Source organism: Arvicola amphibius, chromosome 8, assembly GCF_903992535.2.
Source record: "Arvicola amphibius chromosome 8, mArvAmp1.2, whole genome shotgun sequence".
Lineage (NCBI taxonomy): Eukaryota > Metazoa > Chordata > Mammalia > Rodentia > Cricetidae > Arvicola > Arvicola amphibius.
In genome coordinates this window covers 125,015,534-125,038,427 of record NC_052054.1, presented here as the reverse complement: position 1 = coordinate 125,038,427, position 22,894 = coordinate 125,015,534, and the positions used below count along the sequence as shown (strand labels likewise).

Sequence of the window (22,894 nt, the reverse complement as noted above, 5' to 3'; positions counted from 1 at the left end):
TGTAGATTAGATCCATGTATGTCTCTTTCAGGGTCCTCATTGTTCTCTAGGTTCTCTGGGATTGTGATTTATAGGCTGGTTTTCTTTGCTTTAAGTTTAAAAACCACTTATGAGTGAGTATATATTTGTCTAACTGGGTCTCGGTTACATCACTCAATATGATGTTTTCTAGATCCATCCATTTGTCTGCAAATTTCAAGATGATATTATTTTTTCTGCTGTGTAGTACTCCATTGTGCAAATGTACCACATTTTCCTTATCCATTCATCAGTCGAGGGGCATTTAGGGTTTTTCCAAGTTCTGGCTATCACAAACAATACTGCTATGAACATAGTTGAGCACATGTCTTTGTGGTATGATAGAGCATCCTTTGGGTATATACCCAAAAGTGGTATTGCTGGGTCTTGAAGAAGGTTGTTTCCCAATTTTCTGAGAAATCACCACACTGACATCCAAAGGGGTTGTACCATCAACGCAACATCCTTTACCCTACATCCTCTCCAGCATAAGCTGTCATTGATATTTTTGATCTTGGCCATTTTTACAGGTGTAAGATAGAATCTTAGACTTGTTTTGATTTGCATTTCTCTGATGGTCAAAGATGTTGAGCATTTCCTTAAATGTCTGTCAGCCATTTTAGATTCCTCTATTGAGAGTTTTCATAGCATCAGCTAATAGTGGGAGTTTGACTTCTTTTTTTCCGATTTGTGTCCCCTTGATCTCCTTTTGTTGTCTTATTGCTCTAGCTAGGACTTCAAGAACTATATTGAATAGATGTGGAGAGAGTGGGCAACCTTGTCTTGTTCCTAACTTCAATGGGATTGCTGTGAGTTTCTCCATTTAGTTTGATGTTGGCTGTTGGCTCGCTGTATATTGCTTTTATTATATTTAGGTATGTTCCTCGAATCCCTGCTCTCTCCAAGACCTTTATCATAAAGGAATGTTGTATTTTGTTGAAGCTTTTTCAGCATCTAATGAAATAATCATTTGATTTTTATTTTTCAGTTTGTTTATATGGTGGATTATGTTGACAGATCTGTATATGTTGAACCATCCCTGCATATCTGGGATGAAGCCAACATCATCATGGTGGATGATGCTTCTGATGTGTTCTTGAATTCGATTTGCCAATATTTTGAGTATCTTTGCATCAATGTTCATGAGTGAGATTGGTCTGTAATTATCTTTCCTAGTATTTTCTTTCTGTGGTTTGGGTATCAGGGTAATTGTAGCCTCATAAAAAGAGTTTGGCAATGTCTCTTCTGTTTCTTTTGTGTGGAACAATTTGAGGAGTATTGGTACTAAGTCTTCTTTGAAAATCTTGTAGAATTCTGAGCTGAAACTATCTGGTCCTGGGCTTTTTTTGGTTGGGAGACTTTTGATGACTGTTTCTATTTCTTTAGCAGTTATAGGTCTATTTAATTTACTTATGTGGTATTGATTTAATTTAGGTAAGTGATATTTATCTAGAAAGTTGTCCATTTCCTTTAATTTTTTTAATTTTCTAGAGTACAGGTTTTTGAAATATGACCTAATGATTATGTGGATTTCTTCCATATCTGTTGGTATGTCCCCCTTTTCATTTCTGATTTTGTTAATTTGGATATTCTCTCTCTGCCTTTTGGTTAGTTTGGATAATGGTTTGTCTATTTTGTTGATTTTCTCAAAGAATCATCTCTTTGTCTGATTGATTCTTTGTATTGTTTTCTTTGTTTCTATTTTGTTGATTTCAGCTCTCAATTTGACTATTTCCTGCCATCTACTTCTCTAAGGTGAGTTTGCTTCTTTTTGTTCTAAATATTTCAAATGTTCTGTTAATTCACTAGTGTGGGATTTTTTCCAGCTTCTTTATGTAGGCATTTAGTGCTATGAACTTTACTCCTAACCCTGCTATCATTGTGTCCCATAAATTTGGGTATGTTGTGCTGTCATTTTCTTTTAATTTTAGGAAGTCTTTAATTTCTCTCTTTATTACTTCCTTGACCTATTGATGCTTCAGGTGAGCATTGTTTAATTTCCATGTGTTTGTGGGCTTTCTGGAATTAGTGTTGCTGTTGAATTCTAATTTTAAGCCATGGTGATCCAATAAGATATATAGGGTTATTCAATTTTTTGTATTTATTGAGGTTTGTTTTGTTACTTAGTATATGGTCAATTTTGAGCAGGTTCCATGAGGTGCTGAGAACCTGTTTGAATGGAATATTCTACAGATGTCTGTTAAGTCCATTTGAGTCATAATATGTGTTAGTTCCCTTATTATTCTGTTAAATTTTTTGTCTGACAGACTTGTTCAGTGGTGAGAGTGTAGTTGAAGTTTCCCACTATTATCAGTGTGTGGTTTAATTATGATTTAAGCTTTAGAAGTGTTCCTTTTACTTGTGATGGTGCCCTCGTATGTGGGGCATAGATGTTCAGCATTGAGATTTCCTCTTGATAGATTTTTTTCCTGTGACTGATATGAAATGTCCTTCTTTGTCTCTTTTGATTGATTTTAGTTTGAAGTCTATTTTGTTAGATATTAGGATAGCTACACCAGCTTGTTTCTTAGGTCCATTTGATTGGAAAAAAATTTCCCAACCCTTTACTCTGAGGTGATGTCTGTCTTTGAGGTTGAGGTGTGTTTCTTGTATGCAACAGAAGGATGGATTCTGTTTTCATATCTAATCTGTTAACTTGTGTCTTTTTGTACGTGAGTTGAGTCCATTTATATTGAGGGATAATAACCAGTGATAACTATCTGCTGTTAATTTAGTTTTCATTGTTGGTGATGTTATTTTGTGTGTTTTTTTCCCTTGTTTGGGATTTACTGCTGTGAGATCATCAATTGTGATTTTGTTGATGTAGCCAACTTCCTTGGATTAGAGTTTTCCTGCTAGTACTTTGTGTAGGGCTGGGTTTATGGCAAAGTATTTGTTAAATCTGGTTTTGTCATGGAATATTTTGTTTTGTCCTTCTGTGGTAATTGAAAGTTTAGCTGGGTATAGTAGTCTGGGCTGGCAACTATGGTCTCTTAATTTTTGCATAATGCTTGACAGGGACTTTCTGGTTTTCATTGTTTCCATTGAGAAGTCAGGTGTAATTTTGATAGGGCTGCCTTTATATGTTACTTGGCATTTTTCCTTTGCAGCTCTTAATATTCTTTCTTTACTCTGTATGTTTAGTGTTTTGATTATTATGTGAAATGGGAACTTTTTTTTGATCCACTCTATTTGGTGCTCTGTAAGCTTCTTGTATCTTCATAGGCATATCTTTTTTTTTACGCTGGAAAAGTTTAATTCTATGATTTTGTTAAATATATTTTCTGTGCTTTTGAGTTGAACTTCTCCTTCTATACTTATTATCCTTTTTTATATACTTATTATTCTTAGGTTTGGCCTTTTCATGGCGTCCCATATTTCCTGGATATTTTGTGTTATGTTTTACTGTTTTCTTTGACTGATGAGAATATTTCCTATATTGTATCTTCAATGCTTGAGATTCTCTCTTTCATCTTTTGTATTCTGCTGTTTATGCTTGTGATGGTGGTTCCTGACCATTTTCTTTAATTTTTGTTTCTATAGTTCCCATGGCTTGCGTTTTCTTTATTGTCTCTATTTCAGTTTTCAAGTCTTGATTAGTTTCTTTCATATATTTAATATTTCAAATATTAGTTGCTTTTTCTTGGTTTTCTTTAAAGGATTTGTTGATATCTTTCATTTTTTGTTGGTCTTTCCTTAATTTCCTTGAGGGAATTTTTCATTTCCTCTTTAAGGGCCTCAAACATTCTCTTAAGGTAATTTTTTAGGTCATTTTCTTCTGCTTCATCTATATTTGGTTGTTCGAGTCTTGCTGTTATAGGATCACTAGTGTTTACTGGTATTGTGTTGCTCTTTGTGGTATTGCATGTGTTCTTACATTGTCTACCCATCTTCTCCTCTGATTAGTGTAGTTAGGGCTGTCTGTGACTCTGGTGACCAATCTTCCACGTGCCAGTGGATCTAAGGCTCAGATGATTGCTCCGTGTGGTATAGTCAGGGCCACATTTCCAGTCACCCTTTTGGTCACTCCATGTTCCTGGGGGTTGCTTGGCACTCCTGGGATTTGGTCTGCAATACCAGGGGTCATTCGGACCTGCACTCACAGAGATTGCTTGCTTGAGGCTCTTTCTGCTGAGGTTGCTACCTTGGCTGCTCTGGCAGAGGTCCTGGCTCAGATCTACTCCCACAGAGGTCTCTGGTTCCTGCCTACTCCCTCAGAGGTATCAATCTCATGCCTGGACCTGCAGAGGTCCTGGCTAAAGCTTACTTCCTTCGAGGTCCCAGAATCTCACACCCGGACCAGCAGAAGGCTCTGGTCCCAGCCTTCTCCCTCAGCGGTTGCTCCCTTGTACCTGGTCTTGTGAGTTTGCTGTCTCAGGCCTGCTCTGGCCTAGGTTGCTGACTCAGTCCTGTTTCCATAAATGTCCCTGGCCTTGGTCCACTCCTGCAGAGGTCCATGGCTTGGACTTGGTCCTGCAAAGATCTCCTATTATTCTATTTTATCTACATTGGTGTTCTGCTTGCTCCACATATAAATAAGATCATAACAATATTTTTCTTTCTGTGTCTGACTCATTTATTTTAAGCTTCAGGCTCATGCTTGTTGTAGCAAATAACAATATCCTGTGTTTTTTATTTTAGGATTAATAATATTAAAAATAATAGGTATTTTTGATCAGAATCATTTCCAGCACATGCATTTTTTTTTCTTTTTTTTTTTTTTTTTTTTTTTTTGGCTATTCGTTCGGCATCTGACACTTGGATTGTTTCTGTATCTCAAATTTTCTGGAAGTTACCATAAAGATAAGAAACATTTCTACTCAATCTTGCATACTTGTATAGTTTCTCCTGGTATTAGGCTGACCCATCTGACAGTTCTGTCTTATAAGTAGAAGTAATTGGATTTATCTTCTCTATATAATTCAGGATGTGATGATTCTGACAATTTTTCTCTTTGTTGCCCTTGTCTTCTTTCCTTCCTTCCATCTTCCTTTTCTTGACTGTTTAACCACAATAATATTTTATGTGAACCAATTTGGCAGAAGGAAAAAAGCTTGTGGTAAATATGGAAAGATAATATTAAGCAGACTCTGGTATTATGATACTTTGCAAAAATACGTATACATCTGCTTATCATTTAGAATAGCAAAATCAAGATGGCTAGGTGAGATATTATTTCTATTATTTTTTAAAGTAAAAATTGCATTATTTATGGCCTTATTTGTTCTGAAACAACGTCTCATACTGTAATTTAGTCTGGCCTTGGGCTTTCATCTAGGTCTTACTTTTCTTTCTGAATTCTAGGGAACACAGGCATGTACGACCATGCTCAGCTATAGTCCAGTTTAAAAAATTTCAAGGTATTTTGTCCCTGAGGTAACCTTCATTAACTGTTATGATAATTTTGATTAAAAAGCAACATGTAGTGTATTTTAATGCTAGCAGAAGACAAGCCCTTGCTGGTCATTTAAGAGCGTGTAGTCTATCACTAGGTACTTCTCAGAATTCAACAAAAGTAGAAAACAAATCTCTATTTTAAATAAATTTTAAGTCTACAATATAAATCATAATACTGATTTATGGAGATTAAAGTAAAATATGATATTCACATAGAATGCCTAATGTAAAGAATAGGGACAACAGTGACATTTCTTGTATTTGAACAGTTTAATTTATCCATTAATGTAATTTTCATATTGATCTATTAAATGATATTTCTCATACATAAGAATTGTATATACAGCATTCTCACTATACCTCCTACTCCACCCATGTTTTCTACCACTCCCACTCAAATTCATGAACTCTTCTTTATTATTGTATTATTATACACACACTCACAGAGAGAGGGAGAGGGAGAGAGAAAGGGAAGGAGGAAGAGAGGAGAGAGGAAAGAGGAGAGAATTTACCCAGTCCATCCAGTGCTGTTCACATGTACATGTCTTTAGGGATAACTACTTTAGATTGAATAACCAACCAGGGGTCTTCCTTGGGGAAAAAAATGATTCTCAGTCTCTCAGCTATCATTACTTGACCATAGTTCTTTATCTCGGGCCCAGTGAAACTTACTCCAGCCACATTGGCATGTGAAAGGGTGCCGTCATTATTCACATCTTGTTTAGGAAACATTATTATGTGACCTCATAATTCCTGCCACTTTGTGGTGTCCAGGAGGAGAGAGGTAACACCATCACTCAGCAGATTTCCTGGCACTTAGTCTTTCTAGCCCTCTTTTACAATGTTCCTTGAGCCTTGAGCAGAAGGTTGCAGTGTAGATTACCAGTTGTGACTGGGCACCTCATAGTCATTTATTCTCTGTGTTTTCATCAGTTCTGGATCTTGGTAATGCTGCTATCTGCTGAGGTGGAAGGTCCTTGGATGAGTGGTGAGAACCACAGACAGAAGTTAAACTAGTTTAGGGTAATGGCACTCATAGATTCTCCTCTAGGGTCTATGACTCTCCTGCCGTGGGTAGCTGGCTTGGGTTGCATACAGTAGCAGAGATGGATTCCTTCCTATGGAGCAGTCCTTAAGTCCAATTAAACAGTCATTGGTTACCCCCAAATAAAAATGTTTTTGCGCCATTGGGGATGTCTTGCCAGGCCTTTATGATTCATAGGCTTTGAGAAATCACCCTAAAATCACTTCCAAAACCTCTGGTGAAAAATAAAATAGGCATTTTGGAGAGATTATATTTTAAAAGACACAAGAGATGGTAGTGAGAGAAATACTAGCTAGTGGAGAGGATTTACTAAAACATAAGCTCTCTTTCATAGTATCTATGACAATGTATATATTTTATGTGATTTCTTCATTTTGTAGCTGAGCTAAGGTAGAGTGGAAAGAGGATGGTGGTGTCATCTGTGCATTGTACATACTTAGGAAATCAGCATGACTATCCATCTTTAGGTGAATTGACTAAACTAATGAGAGAGAGAGAGAGAGAGAGAGAGAGAGAGAGAGAGAGAGAGAGAGAGAAAAAGTTGTTCATGGCCTTTTGCATGCTAAACACAAGTTCTACCAGTGAGCTAAACCTCCAGAAAAGAAACTATTAAAAAAAAATACAGTATATAAACAGAAATACACCAAGGTCAAAACCTAGCTACAATTTGTACTAAGTAGTTTAAAAATTAGATTTCAGTAAATATTGCATCCTCTAGTGACTAATTTTGAGTGATACCTCTACTACATGCAAACACACACACACACACACACACACACACACACACACACACACACACTCACACACAACACCAGGACTCCCAGTTTTCCAGCTTCTTTGTTTTAGGTGACTCCAGCAAGATTTATATTGTCATATCTAGGAGGAACCCGAGGAATTCTGGCTCATTTTGATTATCCATTTTTATGCTTGCAAAAATAATGATGTCCAGAATATCAGAAGGCCTAGGATGTGATGAGTAAGCTGGACCAACAAGATAGATCTGCAATGGGCAGACTAGAAAAAAGAAAGAAAGAAATGCTGTTGATATAATCACCAAGATTCTGTGGCCTCACACAGTCCAGCACAGACTTTAAGAAAACCTAGTTCTCAGGATGATTGCAGTGTGTCTCAAAGGGGAAGATTGTTGCTTTGGCAAATCAAAGGTTTAGACAATCAAAGACAAGGGATTTTACTGGATTCAGTTTTTCCTGCAAACAGCATAGAAGGAGAGGAGAGAAAGAAAGTCCCTTGATGAGAAGGGACAATGGGGAAGCCAGCCTGCTGCTTCTGCCTGGGAATTTGGTTTGGTAGCAGGCCTTGGGCCTCTACTTCCTCATCTAGAAAACAAAGGGTATTGGGGTGGGGCTGGGTGGTTTCTGGGGGTTCAGATATGGATGGATCGATCTGATAGAAAAGAATAAAAACAAATATTTATGGGATGCATTGCCCTCTCTTAGGATTGGAGGGGGTGGGGTTTGAGGCTGTGTGAAGGGAGTGGGAGGGGAGTGGGAGGAGGGGAGGGAGTGGGAATTTCGGTTGGTATTTTGTTAAAGTAATAAAAGAAAAGAAAAAATTATGAAAGCAAGATTTGTGAGTGATAAAAATGGTGAAGAGCGCAGCAGAAGGAAATGAAAAACATCTTAGTGAATTCAAAATACAACACAAAACTGTCAGAAACCAAGCTCTTTGGAAAGAGGAAAAGGAACTGTGCTCTTTGTCTCCAGATTTCCTCCACTGTGGTCTTGTTCTCTCTTGCTCAGCATCACCTTATTTTTTTTTTCTCTCTCTCCTTACTTTTTGTTTCCGGTAACCATGGTGATGCTTCCTCTCAGCAACCTTCTCTGCAGCTGCCCCTCTTGGTACACAGCAAATTCACTCCATTTTCTGGTGCAGGGTTCTAACAATGCTTTACCAATTCATTCATTAACATTTTCTCCAGGATAATACATGTGGAGAATTACTCTACAGTTAAGCCCACCCCCCCCCCCCAGAGGCACTGTATAACAGGGATATTTAATTGTGAATTGCAGTGGCTACCATTGAAGGGGTGACTGATTATGCCAAACACTGAACTCCATGTATTGGCCCTCACCTCAGGGACTGCAAAGGTCCGCACTCAAACTGGCTGCCACCTCCCTTTGTATGAAATCAGAAAAAAAAATGACTGCACACAGATATCACATGGCAAGCCCTGTAAGAGAAACATTGCCAAGTGGGTAATTATCACAATTTCAAAGCCATAAAATTTTCTGTAGGATTTATATACCAATATATACATTTTTTAATAGTGCTTTATTTTGGAACATGAATAAGCAATATGAGTAGTTTTAAAATATTGTATTCATCTTTCCATGACAAAACCTAAAAGAATCCTTAATATCCCTCATATAGATAATAAATTTCCCTTAAACAATCATTTACTTATGCCCAGCTGGTGTAGCTTAACTCGCTTGTAATCCTATATGCCTGAAAACCTAAACTCCCCCCCCCTCTGTGTGTGTGTGTGTGTGTGTGTGTGTGTGTGTGTGTGTGTGTGTGTGTAAAAAACACAAAGGAGGCCAGATGATGACTTTCATAGGCTTACAGACTAGACTCCTGGGGACACACTTGGATGGAGGCAATTAAAATGCCTGTCAGGCATTTGGTACCAAAAGTCCCCGTGGCAAACCGCTAAATCCTAAGCCAGGGCACCATCCTATTGTCAGTGAATGATGGCGGAGCTGAGTGTCTCGTCATCCTTCTCGAAAATTCCGAGCCTAGTGAGCTCTCTCTCCCTCTCCTATTTGCCTTATTTTCCTTTCCGCCACTGCGGGGACTTTTTTTAATTTGCAGCTTCCCTTTCCCCGGCACACACAGACAGGAGCTGGTGGCTTTCAGACTGCGTCTGTCTGGAGCGAGAGGGAGTGTTCTTGGAGGAGGGCTCTGCAGCAGTTCCAAAGGACTCGCTTCAGGGGGACATTGCTGCATACACACTGGTAATGCTTTAAGGCTTTTACGATCTATTTCCCTTTATTTTTAATCCACTATGCAAAGGATCTGCTTTATGTGGTCTTGGATTACCGTGTTTTAAATCCATTATTGAGCTTAATATTGAAGCGCTGCATTTGTTGTATATAGACTCCAAGTGGTAAATTTATTATCTGGATATGAGGGACGAATGGACTTATTGGTGAGTTCCGATTTCTAATATTTAGGTGACAAGCCTATATGTATATATGTGTTTTCTTTTGTTTTTTTTTTTCTTCAGAGTCTTCAGCTTGTCTCTAAGAGAGGAAGCACTGATTGGGAGTCAGTCAATCAGAAAATTAAAAGGTACTGCATGTTTTATTTGGATGCTTAAATGAGGGGATATTGAGAAAGAACTGAAATGTTTTTATTTAGGTTTATCTTTATGGTTGGTCTTTTATCCAAGAGCCCGAGCTGATCATTGTCTAAAAGATATGGAATTTCTTATGCAGATTAATCCACCAACCAAGTCTATTTTAAATAGAAAGCATCTATAAAAATATGCCTTTTGTCTATGTTGCAAATTATTAAGAAATATCACCATGTTTAGCTCATTTGTAACGTCTGAATTTTATTATTGTGACAATTAACAAAATGTCTGAAATTCTGTATCACAAAAAATGTATTCTTTTGAATTTAAAAGAAATGTGTTAAAAATGATTTTAACTGACGATTTTCTGTAGATCCACTTTTTTTTAACATTCTAAATAAGATGGTTCACTCTTTGTAGATGGGATGTGAGCACTGGTAACGAAAGCCCAGGGGTGACTCAGTGTTGTTAGATTTTGTGAGTAAAATATTGAATAAAATTTCTTTACTAATGTTTTAGTGTATAACAAGGGATATTATTAAAGTCAAAGATGGTCAATTCTTACCAGAATTTAGTATCATATGCTTTATTCAGAAATAATAGATCTGGGCCTTATGCCTTACATGAAAAATACTAATTTTTATATTTAGCATCAGAATGTATATTTATTTTGAAGGGAAATTATGAATACTGTCCACTCTTTAATTTTTTAGCATTATTTTTGAGTTTAGCATATGTTCTTGTCCAGAAATCCTATATAGTAGTCATTTGCCTTTTTAAAAAATGGAAGACATTTTCTGCCTTCCTGAGATGAGACGGATACCACCCCCAAACCTTCTCTTAGCATCTATGGCGTTTCCCTTTATGACTCCAAGTTTAAGATATTTCATACAGAATGTTTAGCTTTTAAAAAATATAATTTACCAATGGTTGAGACAACCGCCCTAAGACTGAAATGTCAAACAGTATGTGTGCACCATGAATGCAAAGATTTGCAGCAGCTGAGGGAGACTAGTGCATTGTCCTCGGTTAATTTTCTCTGCGATGTGTAATCACAAGTGACTTAATTTATTCATTCCACAAGCACTGCTGAAGAGCCTGGCTTCTGTGGGCAGTCCCCGTGCAAGAGAGGGGAGAGGCAGAGCCTGGCTTCTGTGGGCAGTCCCCGTGCAAGAGAGGGGAGAGGCAGGTGACACTGTCCAAAGCGTAGGCTGAGCCACAGAGGATTTTTGGACAGGAGAATGAGTTTGTTTTTAATAAATTAGTGTGTTCTCAAAAAATGATGCTACGTGATTTCAGATACTGCATTCATTCCAGTAGACTGGTCTTACAAACGGCTGAAATGATTATGCAGTTTTTTGTCTCGGAAATCATTCAGTATGATCGCATAGGTAAGCCTGAGAGAAGACTCGTCATTCCCCCGGATGTTGTAAAACTGTAGACATCGTTCTTTTTTGAGGTTTTACTTTGAAGAGATGAAAATATTTCGTGTTTGGTGAAAATTATCTGTTATTTTTTATCTGACCAAATCCATGTAGAACACACAAACGTGCGCGCGCGCGCGCACACACACACACACACACACACACACACACACACACACATCTCCCACGTGGTCTGATTCTTAGCTTTCCGACTTATCAGACACTTGTATTTAAGCTTTGGGGTGTCTGTGCTAGTTGAAGAAGGTAAACTTATCTTTATCCTATTCGATATAAAGTCTGCTATCCCTGTCAGTGTGAACTGTTCCACTCCATTGCAGTTTGTCGAGGCTTTGAAAAGGTGGCACATGACCACCAAGAGGACCCTGTTGCCTCCTCTTCCAGGGCCATTTTGGAATCATCTAGTGGGGATGATGATGGATCTGTAATAAGCAGCAGCTGGTTAAAATAGCTGTTAGTGAGGTCTCAGGGCCATGGTGACTAATCGGTATTGTCTGCACAGTTCTTAACTTCTTTACTGAATTTTCTCCCAGTAATATTATTTTTAACACATAAAATAGTGACTGGACCACAACAGTTCCGTTAATATTTACTTATTTAATTACTTAATTTGTAAAGAATTTATTTCTCTTTTGTTTTTTTTTATGCGATTACACCTTAAGAATAGAAATTTGATATTTTGGGGTTTAGTTACCTAGAATTATTAATTATTAATGTTCGCAGTGCTGATGTTTTAATGCGGAACCCCATAAGTTGTAGGCATTGGCTCTACCACTGAGTCACATCCCAGTTCCTAGCCACTGATTATTAGATGAATGCCTTGAGAGGAAGAACAAAGCTGTGTTAAAATTCCTTCAGGCTATGTGGGAATGATTTTTCTGGATTTCAGTTAAAGTAGAAAAAAATTCAGTTTCATCAGAAAGATAAAAAAAGACAAGCTGCAGCCTGGCTTTGCTATGGGCGCCTCCCACACAGTACTCCCAGGATCCACTCTGCTAACTGCACTTCGGGTCCCCTGCCAAGCTTCTGCAGTAGCAGAGGGGCAGAGAACTCCGTCGCTAGACTTCTCTGCACAGACCATGCTAGAAATAATAATCTATGAGCAAGAGAACACTGAAGAGTAGATGATATAAGCAGGAATGGGGGCAGTTCTGCAATCTCAGCATTTCGGAGACTGAGGCAGGAGGATCACCAGTTCCAGGTCACTATATATTTAGACGCTGTCTCTAAAAGCAAAAACCAAAAAAAAAAAAAAAAAAATGCATAGGTTTTCATTCTATAGACATAAGTCGCTGTAAAGAAACTTTTAGAGTCATAATAATTTTTGAGAATGCCATTTGTTATTGTCATTTGCTTTTGCTAATTAGAACGATGATTTGTTATTGTAAACTATCCTGCTCCTAGCATGTGGTATCCCATTTAACCCTGTAATTCTCAGAAGCGGGCACAGTCTCCATTTCACAGATGAGTGAGCTGAGACTCCAGCTGTGTAATCACCATGTCTGGACCCAAGCCTCAGAGACACTCACAAATATTAAATTTTTCTAGTAGATTCTTTTGTACATAGTTATTTCCTTAATATTATATTTATGTAGATAATACAAGGCTACAGTATGAGCAAAACAGTATACTTTGCAGGTTCTCATTTACATGTAATAGAAGTGTGTCTTCAAGTAGTTACATCATTCAAGTTCTTATATATCAAGCATATATAATACTCATGTTTTCATACATCTTATATAATATATTTAATTTCATACAATATCTTAGAAGGCTGTCAGATAAACTTATAGGTTTATAAGTCAATTAACAATTCATTTTACTTTTCATTTCATGGGGTTTTATAATTAGTTGTATAATCTGTGTGTTAAAATTAGCAAATTCAAGAGCAAAATACAACTCATATAATATTTTGTAAAGACTTTTAAAGTTGAAATAATCACAAAAGGTTTGAGTGTCTGAAATAAATAAGGTGGAAATTTGTGTCATGAACATTGTGAAAAATATTCAAACTCAAAAAAAAAGTTACCCATAAAAATCACCAGGTAATAAGAGATATGTGGCGTGTATTGAGACCCTCTTCTTATGAAAGAGTGGCTTCAATGGAATAGTTCCCGAGGTTAACTGGTGCAGTAGAAGCAGGACAGGGCAGCACAAAACATCTTTTCAGATGCTGCCATAGAGGAAAAAAAAGGTCCAAAGGGCATTGATTGTACCATACCAGGCATATAATTTCCTCAGGGACTTCAGTGTATGGAATTTATACACGAGACAGTTGTGGTGAAATCCAGAGATGAACAAGAGTGGTCAAGGGGAATCTGCATAGGAGGAACTTCAATAAAACAAAACAAAAATTAACATCAGCAGTGAAGGAACTGGCCAAGCCTTGGGAGCACAGATGGATCTCATATGTCCTAGACCATAGATAGAGCAAGGGGACTCTTAGAAACAAAGAGTTGACAAGTACATGACTAATACGAGCCTATACCATTACCCCCATTGAATAGCAAAATAAAAATGGCATTTAGTTGAAAAAGTTTTTAAATAATACATTGAGTTTTTATTTTTTGCTTTGTATTTGTGTGGTTTTATTCTTATTCAACAGGAAGATATTTATAAACAGAAGATAGCTATGGCCAGAGTTATTTTCAGATGATTTATCTTGCAGCTCTGTGTAAGACAGTTGAAGTAAGCATGTTGCGTGGAGCATCATTTTAGACAGTGTCATAGAGGGATGAAAGGACAAAGAGCATTGGTTGTAGATATGAAAAATGGGTGTGAAAGTGAAAGATGCTTCTGAGTCCCGAAACACATTCAGATGCAGCAACTGATTGACTGCTGGCAGAAATAAAGGGCAGAAGAATGGTTCACAGGTGACTTCAAAGTTTAAAAGAGATTTAGAGACAGGTGTCTGAGAGCCACTTGCAGAAAGGAGTTATCTCTTTGTTGATCCTGGAGTTATAGAAGACGCATAGCCAGTTAGTACTAAGTGAGTGGGAGAGGGTGTGTTAAAAGATGGCAATATGTGTACGGGGGCATGAAGGGTGGGCTGCGCTTGATATGGACGCGTGAGTGGACTGGGCTGGGAGATGGCAGAGGACACAGATATAAGATAGAGGAAGAAAGGTTGGAGAATGTGGGTGATGCTACCGAGAAAAGGGGTGAGAGCAGAACCAACGAGAAGATGTGTAACAGCATGCTCCTTATAGACACGGAATAAGACAGGAATTGGGAACATAGAATGAAGAATTAGAAGAACAAATAAATAAATAATAAATAACCAAGAGGAATATAGCACATATGTTAGAAAGCAAAACTAATACTTGGATCCTTCAGAAAATTAATGAATAAGATATTTCAATCAATCTACATTTTATAAAACTTTGTACATCTACACATTATATAAGAAAATGGTGCTCATTCCTGCTTTTACAACGTATCATAATATAGTGGCTATAATGAATATTTTGTCTTCTTTTTGTTCATTCTATTGCATTTAAATTCACATAATCAGGACTGGGGAATACATAATTGAATTTTGTCCTTTTCCCATTCATCATGATCACTTGCATAACTTTCTGACACACATTGATTAACTTTGTTTACCATGGTTTCCCCAGTTTGTCAGGGTCATCATTAAACTGCAGTGGAATCATTTGTTCCTCGCCCCCACAGCTCAGGTGATTTCCAATGGATGCTACCAAAAACCTAAATCACAGTCTATATTGTTAAATCCTTTACCAGGTAAAATATGCTCGGTTCAAATGTGGCTCTGGTTTGCCCTGGAACACAGTATCTGAGACTCTGTTAATGCCATATGCTAGCTTGTGGCAGACATTTTCATTGTAACTCTGGTATAGTTCATGTACTTTATGAACGAAGAAATGGAGACCCTGATAGTTATACATACTTTAGTTTTGAATCTAAGCCAGGCTACAGACAAGTCGAATTACAGAACAGATACAAGATTTTATAAAGTAAATAATATGAAAATATGCTTAATACACTAAGGATTCAGAGGAAAGCAAGATTCAGTCAGAGGAAGGCAAGGAAGCAATGATGGAACTCAGTGGGCTTTTGGTACATGAGAAACCTCAAGAATAGGATTAAGCAGACAGAAAGGGGTGGTCGCATATATAAGCAGAAAAAGAATATGTCTATTGAACAAGGTCCTAATGAAATGGGGAGAGTGGAGATAAGAGTTTGGAGCTGGGTAGCAAGATTCTACAGACTCGAGCAAAATGAAACAAAAGTGGGGAATTCTTGTGGGAAAGAAATGATGTCTGGACTTTTTTCTAACCTGGAGACAAATTCACTCACTCAACCAATGAATACTTTTTGCACTCTGGATTCAATGTTCTTTCCCTGGCCTTATGGCGATTTCTTCCTAGAGGAGGAGATAACCTGTGGGTTCACAAGTAAATGTCATACGCTGTTGCCATGACCACTGCACAGAGAATAAGTCCGAAGCGGGACAGAGAAGATGCTAGGAGATTTACCTCTGCAACCTTAAAGCAGAGGTGAAGGGAAGGGACCATGATGAAATTCAGAATCTGAACGCTAAGGCCAGAAGGGGTTCTGAGGTTCTGTATTTGGACAAACACTTTCATTAGTGAGAGGTTAGAAGGCAAATGACCTCCCCCCCCCAAAATAGAAATGATTAGAGCCACTGTTAAGAGCATATCCAGTGTGAGCCCTTGTTTTTATGCAGCAAGCTTCTCTAAAGTAAGGGAGAATTGCCTCTTTTTACTCCTGAGATTTTGTCATTACAGCCAGTTACTTTGCGAATGATCCATTAAACCAGCCATAATGAGCCCTTGGCATTTCATTCTTTCGGCCCATAGTCTCTGCTTATTACAACATAATGAATTCTTGTGGCTCAGGTTTGGGAATGTGAATCTATATAACCCTGGGCAAGCTTCTGAGCTGCAGTTCTCTGTTCCTGCATCCTAAGTTATTTGACCCTCTTTTCTGCCTAGAACAGAGGTTCTCAGCCTGTGGGTCTGGACCCCACTGGGAAGGGGTGTCAAACGACCCTTTCACAGGGGTCTCATATCAGATATCCTGCATATCAGATATTTACATTATAATTTGTAACATCAATTAGGGTTATAGAGTAGCAATGAAATAATTTATGACTTGGGGTCACCTCAATATGAGGAACTGTATTAAAGGGTCACAGCACTAAAAAGGCTGAGATCGATGGTCTATAGAGTGAGCCCAGTATCTACTAGGCCCTTGCCATATTTCATCCTCTTTATGCAAAACTCCCAGACCCGGCATCATGTCATTTTCCACCCACATCTTAATGTGACCTTTGGGTGAATCATCTAGGGCTGCATCAAACTGTTGAGACTAGTATCTGATTTAAGGGACGATCCTCCGACTCACACTCAGACAGTTTCTCCCTGGCGGACCATTTTGTTGGTTGAACTGTATTCCTTTGAGGAGTTCGTCAGATTGTTACAGGGAGATGCATGTGTAAACAGCTGAGTGTCTTGAGTGCCTAAGTATGCATAGGAAACTTAGGCACATGGGGCTGGGAGATGGCTCAGTAGTTAGAGTCCAGTGCTCTTGGAGATGCCCCACTTCTGCCCCAGCAGCCACATGGCAACTCACATCACCTGTTACTGCACTTAAAGGTGAAGGTGCCCTCGTCTGGCCACTCTGGGTTCCTGCACACACAATGCATATAAACGTATGTGGGCAAAATACATACACATAAACTATATAACATTTTAAAAAAATCTTGGGACACTGTCAGGAGGAATACTGGCTTCTCATCGCCATTGCTGGGTTATAACTGAGTTTCCCTTTTAGTATCAGAAATCAGGAAAACTGACTTTTCTGAATCTTTCCAAACCATGTATGAGAACTTTAAAATATCTAGAAAAAAATGAGCCATCAGATAAATAAGGATACTTCCCTAATAAGGGAAGAATAGCTTAAATGTGTGTCGAACATCAGTGGTACTGTTTATTAGCATTTAACATTTTTTCTACAGAACAAATTTTATTGGTAAGCATGCCATGTAAAGGCCTCTAGGCTAGCATGCCATGTCAAGGTCTCTAGACTAGCATGCCATGTCAAGGCCTCTAGACCAGCATTCCATGTCAAGGTCTCTAGACCAGTATTCCATGTCAAGGTCTCTAGACCAGCATTCAATGTCAAGGTCTCTAGACTAGCATTCCATGTCAAGGTCTCTAGACCAGCATTCCATGTCAAGGTCTCTAGACCAGCATTCCTAGTCAAGGTCTCTAGACCAGCATGCCATGTCAAGGTCTCTAGACTAGCATTCCATGTCAAGGCCTCTAGACTAGCATTCCATGTCAAGGTCTCTAGACCAGCATGCCATGTCAAGGTCTCTAGACCAGCATTCCATGTCAAGGTCTCTAGACCAGCATTCCATGTCAAGGTCTCTAGACCAGCATTCCATGTCAAGGTCTCTAGACCAGCATTCCATGTCAAGGTCTCTAGACCAGCATTCCATGTCAAGGTCTCTAGACCAGCATTCCATGTCAAGGTCTCTAGACCAGCATGCCATGTCAACTTTCATTTTGCAATTTAGTAAATGCCTAATTAGCATAGTAGGAACAAACAATGCCCTAGAAACTTGAATTTAAAAAATTTCAGTGAAGTATCAAGTTCAATTGACATGAAAAGAACTGAACATATTGATCACATTTTACCAAGAGTGTTTAGGAAAGATCCTTGAAAAATACAGTCTCGGGCACCTCTGTACCTGTTCTGTCTACACAAAATACACCAAGGGGGAGCAAAGGGAATGAGAAGAGTGGTGTGTGTGTGTGTGTGTGTGTGTGTGTGTGTGTCTGTGTGTGTCTGTGTGTGTGTGCTCACCTTTCTATATAGACAGTATAATTGAGCTGAAACTGGAAAGTTTTCAGAATCTGAATGCCACACCTTTGTCATTTTGGCATTTCTTCTCAGTTTCTTCAACAGCTGAATGGTTGAGTGTTTCAGAGTGGCAGGGTATCACCTCTGATCTATCCCTTCCTTCCTTCCCCATGCCCCTGTCTTTCACACAGACATACATACAGATACACACATACAGGTCTCTCTCCCTTTCCTCCCTTCATTCCTCTTTTCCTTACAAAGAAGGATAAATTGATTGTCTTTTTCCATGGATTCCGTTTAAGTCTGATTCACATGGTTTGAATTAACCTTTCTTAAAATTCCCTCCCAGTGTTAATGACTCTGGATTATGACCATTAAAGGAGCCGGATATACATTGATCTCCATCTGGCATTGGTTAAAACCAGGCTAGTCCATTTAACACCTCATAACCAAAATATAGTTTTTACAATATTTAAGAGTTGAAGAAATGATGGTTCTTTTTGGAAAAGTCTTGCTCTATATCTAAGATGAACAATAGCTATATTCTTTCCAGTTACTGTCAGTTTTAGAAATTCTTGCTAATGGTAGGTATTTGTGACTCAATAGAAGGAAGAAGATGCGACATGTAGACATTAATGGTTCTTCCCACACTGCCTAAGTGCTTTGGGTTGGCATAACTTAGAGGTGAATTTGAGATGTTCCAGATTCTTAAAAGTAAAAGCCTAAGCAAGCTGCCTAGATTCAAATTGTGGCTGCAGAAATTCAAATAATTGACAATATTATGTTGGTGGTACTTCAGAAATATGGGAAATAACAACCAAAAATGGGGAAAGGAGACATTCAGAAGAACTTATGAGTTCATGAAAGTCATAAGAATCATCTCAGAATGTTGTACTTTTCATTTTCAGGACAGTAGATAGCATGACAGATAAGAGAGAACCAAGAAATGTAACATTAGGGTCAGTGAATAGAATGCATACATGTTTTCCATTCTGCTCACTTTGCTATGTACATGAAACATCAGCTTATATATATTTTGGAGTAATGTATTTTGATTTCAAGAAGAAAAAAAGAAAGATAGAAATAACCTAAGAACCAAACTTGGGTCCTTTAGAAGAGCAGCAAGGCATCTTAACTATTGAGCTATCTATCTTTTCAGTTGCTGGTTTGATTTATAACAACTATTAAAAGAAAGGAGAATGAAACCGTAAATAACTGTGCACGAAACACTGGAATAAGTTTAGCCATCCAGGCCCTCTAGTGTTTTGACTTGTTGTTGTTGCAAGGGGCTGGAACACTTGATTTAGTCTGTAACCTGTAATAAACATAGTTCACATTCCTTTCACTCAGGATACCTTCTCTTTCCTCTTCCATAATAAGAGACCCTCTCTTTGGTAGTTTTCTATTATATATGATCATTCAAAATAGGAGTCCCAGTCTTGTTGAAAAGTATGTGTATTAGCCATATGACTAATTTCTAGCCAGTAAATTATAACCTGAAGTTAGCTGTGTAATTCACACCAGGTCCTTTAAAAAGACAGAATATGGCATTCATTATTCTTCTGTCCTTTCTGCTAGTGGAAACACAGACTTGATGGCTGGAGCTTCCACAGCCAATCTCAATTAGAGATAATCTTGTAAGCAAATTTTGAGTTTTCCAATTACTTACAGCCTATCTTTTCATATTTATTTAATAACCTTTTAACCTTATTTCTTTCAAAGATTGTCAAGCCTTATTGTTACTTATCTAATCACTTTCATATTCAGATTACTTATTAGCTGGACATCATAAGCCTTTGCCTAATATCCTACCTTTTGCAAGGCAGATGCAAGACGCTCTTACACACTGGGCCTGACAGACTGTATCAAGAGACACCATTTTAAAACAAAATCCACCAAGCGACACAAGAATTAAGTCTGATTTCTAAACTATAGAAATCCAAACATTTACACTGTCCTTTCCCTTCTACCTCTCAAGCACACTTCAGATCCACCTGCTTCTCTGTCCTCACAAGGATGGTGGCAGTTCAGACTTCCATCATTGTTTCGTCCAAGACCTGACACTTCCTGTCGCTCTTCCCCAGTACACACCATTACCTGCATGGCAAATGAACCAATCTTTTCAGAACAGTCTAAACTTTGTCACTTCTAGGCTGTAAGCCTTTTTCTGCTCCCCCCAGCCAATCACATTCACCCTAAGATCCCGAGTCTGTACAGTGCTGCAGATCATCTGCGATCACCTCTGCCGGAAGACAGGTCTGTCTTATGTTGGTATCCCCGGAGCAGATACACATTTCCTTCCTTTTAGTCCTGTGTTCTTTCTGTATCCTTTCCTCACCTCCCCTACTCCAAACTTTCTCCTTCTTCACTTTTACCTCAAACCCTGCTCACTGGTCGGATCTCAGAGTTCGTGTCTGAGCCTTTGACATCTTCTGGTCTAAATTATGCTGGCACCGTGGGGAACTCCCACAATGGAACCTGTGTTCCATTATCAGATTAACACGTCTTCTCCATGAGAATGGGTTCTCCATGATGGTTAATCTTACTCCTGCCTCGATCCCTAACACTCCCAATAGGGACCTCTCCAGAGTGGGTGCTCAGAAAACACTGCTGAGGTACAAGACTTACTACCTGACCCAATGTCTTTTTTTTCTTCCCTTCAAAGACACCTTTAACGTCTCAACCTAAATTCTACTTCTCAAAACCCCAGCTATCCTTCATTTTATCAGAGCCATGCATGTGTTCTTACCTTCTAATTGGACACTTTTTCCTGTGCTCTTCTGAGAGACTTTAGTTTCATGTAGACAGTATCCTAAATCACCATTAGGGATATATTCTAGAGAGTGCAAAATCTTAGCAATGAATTTTGTTGTAATAACTACATATGTTGAGAAAGTTGCTCACTGGATCACCTTCTTCTTGCCAGGATAGGTATCTTTGGAATCTATGGTTGGTAAACTATACTTTTTCATAAGTATACCAGGCCTTAAACAAACTTTAACAAATGAAGTACCCTTGGGTTCATATCCAGAGTCGCCCTGTTATCCTCTGGGAAATGCTGGGACATTTTCAAGCCTCCACTGTGTAACACAGGAATAATGTTGTCAGCCAGATTAAAACATTGAAAGTGTGCACAAAGATAATAATAATTATTGTGTTCCGAGTTTATATCTTGCATGCTCTCCTTAGCAAATAAGGCAGATGCATAGATTATTTTATTCTTGCTATTATTTCTTGTTATCATCTATGCTGTCTGTCAGCTGGATGATAAAGTTTCGAAGCTTCACTGAACAGAGGTAAGATTTGCGGCAGGAGCTTTGAAGCCCTGAGCACTTCACTAGTTGCTTTTCTGCCCACTCCACCTCTTGATTAAAAAATAAAACTGACAGGTGGGAAGCCGCAAGAGGAAAGATGGGGTTACCTATTATCCAAGGTCAGCAAAAAGGCCTGGAAATTACATGCATGCTAAATTACACCACCTGAGGCCATCTGCGTGTCAGGAGGGAGTCTGAAAAGGGTGTGAAGAGTTCAGCTGTCCCCGTGAGGCTTATGTGCAGTGGAGATTCTGCTGAGCCTCCTCTGGCTCTTTCAGCCGGCAGATGACCAGCTGCTCTCAATCCTCCCAGCCGGCTTAACAGGATCTGTCTTCCCAAGAGTCTGTCTCCAGTGGTCATCTCCTAGAACGCATTCCAGGTAGCTTTCCCTTCCGACTAGTGTCAATCATTCCCAGTACCCCACCTTAGAAATGGCCTCCAAGGAAGGTAAACGACCAATGGTGTCTTTTCCTGACCTTTGTCTCTAAAAAGTGGCAGAGTTTTTCGAGAGGCCGGGACACCTCAGACGAGCATAGAGGTAGCAGCCAGGATTCTGTGAGTGACCATGGATGCTTCAGTCAGACTGTCTCACTAAGATCCCTTCCGCAGTTTCAGTATGGATGCATCATCGGAATCAGACGTCTCCTTATGCAGCTGTGTTTGTGCTGATTAAGGGTGCCTTTCCTTCACATGTGCAGATTCTTACTTGGTGTTTGTATATATGTGTGCATTAAATTACATATATATCTATCAATCACATGCACATATATACATGTGTATGCAAATGTATGGCTAACTATGACTTTTGAGAAGGCAATAGCTAAGCTTAGTTTAGAATTATTCTGTCAATAACAGTTGTATGCTATTAGTTGAATTATTGTGTAGAGTCATATTTCTTCACAATACACTTCAATAATAGTTACCTTATAGATTCATGGAAAATAATTGCATAAGAATGTCATCAGACCCTTAAACATAAGCAATAAGTGTGGCAAATATCCTAATTTTTATTTTCAAAAAAGAACTAGCTATAGTTATAGGTAGCCAATTAGTTTTCCATTGCTCTCTTTTTATCATAAAAATGCAGGGTTTTACCTCTTTGAACATTTTCATGGAGTATTTTATTGTTTTCTACTTTTACAAGAATAATCTTTCCAACCACATTTCATATTGTGAGCCTATGACTTATGTATCTAGGGAGAAATGCCGTTTCTTTTTTAAACATATAAAAGACTGCTTTTAAAAAATAATTATATATTGTTTATAATGAAAACTTGTTTGACCGAAGTAAGCTGTGCTCCTAGGGGCTTTGTGACCTTAATACTTTCCCCTTGTGCCTGTAGTGATGTGGGCAATATGCTAACGAAATGACAATTGATTTCTTCTGTATTCTGTGGGTAATGACTCAAATCAACTATAGATTAGTTCAGAGCAAGGAAAATCACTCAACTGGCAGTGTAGTTTTCTCTGTTGTGTTAAGACATGCATTAAAATTCTTCAGCATCTT

General features: G+C 38.5%; 1 protein-coding gene across 1 annotated transcript in view; it reads left to right on the top strand.

The window, feature by feature from the left end:
• The window catches only part of Map2 (microtubule associated protein 2), a 268,877-nt gene that overhangs the window by 138,838 nt on the left and 107,145 nt on the right, over positions 1 to 22,894 (top strand). Inside the window, 1 exon segment of the mRNA XM_042055511.1 lies at positions 9,708 to 9,772. The gene's annotated coding sequence lies outside the window, so the exon portion shown is untranslated.